The sequence below is a fragment of the Gavialis gangeticus genome, unplaced genomic scaffold (genome assembly GCF_001723915.1).
Source record: "Gavialis gangeticus isolate Ggan-Ray unplaced genomic scaffold, GavGan_comp1, whole genome shotgun sequence".
NCBI classification, from domain to species: Eukaryota; Metazoa; Chordata; order Crocodylia; family Gavialidae; genus Gavialis; species Gavialis gangeticus.
The window spans coordinates 53,978,501-53,982,765 of NW_017729034.1; positions in this window are offsets into that span (position 1 = coordinate 53,978,501).

Consider the following 4,265-nt stretch of genomic DNA (forward strand, 5'->3'; position numbering starts at 1 on the left):
AGGGGGATCAGAAGGCATTGGGGGAGTCACTGTTCCCCCAAGCACAGCCAGGAGTGACCAGGAACAACGGTCACAAGCTAGTAGAGGGTAGGTTTAGGTGCAGGCTCCTACCCTGGGGGGTTTTAAGAAGAGGTTAGATGAACACCTTGCTGGGGTCATTTGACCCCAGTACTCTTTCCTGCCATGGCAGGGGGTCAGGCTAGATGATCTTCTCAGGTCCCTTCCGACCCTAGAAACTATGAAAATCCCACCATTCAGCAGAATTTCTGAATTTCTGTGTCCCAGCCATACCTGGGATGAGACGGAAGCCATGATTCACCTATTTATGGTATCAATTTGACCCTTTATATAACCCTCTTCCAGAGGTTACTTCTTACAAGATACTGCTAGCTTATTGACACCTGCTTTCATAGATGCTAGGGTCAGAAGGGACCTCAACAGATCATCAAGTTCACCCTCCTGGCTAGGCAGGAAAGAGTGTTGGGGTCAGATGACCCCAGCCAGATACCTATCCAGTCTTTTCTTAAAGGTAGACCCCCAAGGTAGAAGAGAGCACCACCTCCCTTGAAAGCCCATTCCAAATTTTGGCCACCCTTACTGTGAGAGTTTTTTTCTTGATATCTAGCCTAAATCTGCTGTCTGTCAGTTTGACCATTGTTCCCTGTTACCCCAAGAGCTTGTTATGCCTGGTGAACACAGCATCTCCGATCCCTTGCTGCGTCCCCCTAATGAATTTGTAGGCAGCCACAAGATCACCTCTCAGCCTTCTCTTGTGGAGGCTGAAGAAGTCCAGGTCCCTCAGTCTCTCCTCATAGGGCTTGTCCTGTAAGCCCCTAAACATATGAATGGCCCTCCTCTGGACCCTCTCGAGTCTATCAACATCCTTCTTCAAGTACGGCGCCCGAAAGTGGGTGCAGTACTCCAACTGTGGTCTGACCAATGCCGCATAGAGGGGAAGTATCGCCTCCTTGGATCTATTCATCGTGCATCTGCTGATGCATGATAAAGTGCAGTTAGCTTCAGTGATGCTTTCCTCACGCTGACTCATGTTCATCTTGGAGTCCACTATGACTATGGAGTCCCTCTCTGTTCTGTGCTGCTGAGAGGGTCACTCTCAGCCAGTAGGTGTGCTGGATATTTTTTCACCCTAGGTGCAGCGCTCTGCACTGGTCTTTGTTGCACTGCATCCCATTGTGTACTGCTCACTTTTTTTTCTAACGTGTTCAAGTCTGCCTGCAATCATTCCCTACCCTCCAGAGCGTGCACTTCACCCCACAATTTAGTATCATCCGCAAACTTGGACAGAGTACACTTCACACACGCATCCAAGTCACCGATTTTAAAGATACTGAAGAGTACAGGTCAAAGGACCAAACCCTGCGGGACCCCACTACCCCCATCCCTTGAGGTTGACACTGACCCGTCCACCACCACTCTCTGGGCGTAACCACTAAGCCAATTTGCCACCTACCAGACTGTGTAAACATCTGCATCACAGCCTCTTAATTTATTTCTGAGAATGGGATGAGATGCCATATCAAAGGCCTTGCTGAAATCCAAGAAAATGACATCCACCTCTACTTCTGCATCTAAGCATTTTGTGACCCTGTTATAAAAACGAAACCAGATTGGTCAGGCATGATCTACCTGCTACGAATCCATGCTGGCTTCCCTGCTGCATTATTTTTCCCGCTGGACTCCCACAGATATGATCCTTCGTACTCTTTTCAAAGACCTTTCCAAGGATGGAGGTGAGACTGACTGGCCTGTAATTACTCGGATCCTCCTGTTCTTGAAAACAGGAACCACACTGGCCCTTTTCCAGTCCTCCGGGACCTGACCCAAGCGCCGCAAGCGCTCAAACAGCCATGTCAGTGGTTCTGCTACGACACCAGCCAATTCCTTCAGTACTCTGAGGTGAAGCTTATCCGGGCCTGCTGACTAGAACATATCCAGCCCAGCCATTCATATGCCTTTCCTGGAGGTACTGATAGTGTAGAAATGTTCTGTGGGTAATCCAAAAGACTGTTAAGGATGGTGCTGCATCCTGTGGCAAAAAGCAGGGACTTTCTCTAAGAAAGATGGATTCATAAGTGGCCAGGGCACTACCTTCTGCCTATCAAGGAGAAGGTGGAAGTAAAAATTGGCCACCATAGTTAAACATATAATTCTTTACAAAATACCTAGGAAGGAGAGAAGTGCAAAATAAATCTGGACTGTGCCATTTTTATTTTCTTTCAAAACATCATTTTATTAATGTAATGGAAAAATAGCAAGGTGGCCAGTATTATTTAAACTTGAACAAGACTTCCTGGAAGCTACAAGTCTTCCAACAACTACGACTTGTAAAAAATACAATTAGTTTTTATATTGTGTAAGGTGCTTTCTTTCACTCGGATTTTTTGTTTTTTCTACTCATTTACAGAAAATCCAACACTGTTCTGCAACTGCATAAATATTTGATACCTTTAGTAGTATATGCAGAATACCCTGTACTTTTAATGCTTAGACAGAAGGTCCAAGCAAATTTATGTACTGCTTCTATGTATTCTGTTGGAGAGTTCTGGTAATATGCTAAGGTCTCCTGAAACAGCAGTTTAAAGTAACAATTCCACTTACACTGTTTCAAAAGGCAGAAATAAAATTTTACTGTTTAATAACTAAACAAAATAGGGACCCTGCTACGTGATTCATGTTATTTGTTGAAATAGCATAAAAATCATCAACCTCTAACAGTCACTTTCATTATAAAATCCTATTCTTCAGGGAACTGCTCACATGAGAAGAAATCTTGTGTTTTGGAAATGTAATAAACTGAAGTAGTTCTGGGAATATTATAATCTAACCACCACTTCTGCTCTGAGCAAGAGCAGCATTCATCTTGGATTTAATTTATTTTGAGGAGAGCTGAACTATGATTATAGCTACTAGAAATGCACACCACAGAAATTCTGCCTTTTGCAGCTTTTCTTTAGACTACAGTATGTTTTGCTGTGAGCTTTCACATTTTTTTCATTAAATGTTGCTAGCCCTTCTGAATATGAAACAGTCAATGTTGGCATTTCTGAATCTGGGACAGATTAAATTGATTGAAACGATAGCTGTAAGGAACAAATTTTGCTGCCAAAATTGCATTCTAATTCTCATATCCTGATTAGTAATAAAAAAAAAAAAAAATGTAGTGATAAGTAGAGGTACTTATTTCTTTTGTGGAATGGAAATTTTAATTTAAAAAATCATCCTGAAAATTTTGTTTCAACAGTCCTCGTACTGAACTATTTCATATGGGTTTGTCAAGCCTAAATGTTCATTGAAATACTTCATTTTGACTTAGTCTGACATCACTGTGTGCCCATCTGACACACAACAGTGCCTCCAGGGACATGTATTTCCAGTGCTTCTGGCCCCCATTTTCCTCTTCAGAGAGGCTTTCCCTAAGTGGGCTGCATCTCCCATGTTGCACCACAGTGTAATGGAGCCTCTGCCCCATTACTGAGGGGGAGCCCAGGATCAGTTGGCCAGCCCCAGGCTCTGAAACAGAGTTAGAATGATGAAGGGACCTTAAATAAGATGCCCCAGGTGCAGGCAGTGAGTGATAGGCCTGGGGTGGAAGTAGAGGGTCGGGCAACTCAGGGAGAGACTCATAAACCCAGGGCTTGACCCAGGGAAGGCAGTCTGGCCATTGGGAGCTGCAGGAGGCAGAGCTCCAGGAGGAGTCGGCTCCCCTGGGCTGCAAGCGAGCCAAAAGAAATCCTGCACCCCAAGCAGCAACAGATAAGTGTCTCAAGCCTTTGTGGCAGTGCTACTGCAGGTTGACATTAACCCCAGAGGGAATGTCTTGTTTTTGGGAGCAAACACTTATGTCTTTTAGTTTGTGTTTAAACTGGAGAACCAGATGTGGCTGTAAGGGGAGGAGTGGAAGCCACAGGGGTGCTGCAGGGTATCCAACACAGGGCACTTCTAGGGTCTGAAGTCCAGTGGGCTGCGTGAAAGCAGAAGCCCAAACACTTCAGAAGGAGCACTGTTGCTTGTTGGAGGACTGAGCACCTGGCAGCAAAGATGGAGTGGGGGGGGGGCAAGCCCACGAAGAGCAATCTGGGTCTCGGGAGTCTGGGTCCTGGTATAGTGGACCTCAGATGGAAAAACCCAATTACAGTAAAGTGAGCCAAGGCCAGAAAGGCCTCAGTCCAGACAAGGAGCTACCATCCCAAAACTGAATTCTGCCATCTAGGCTAGGGACAGACATTACATATAAACCTGTTTAA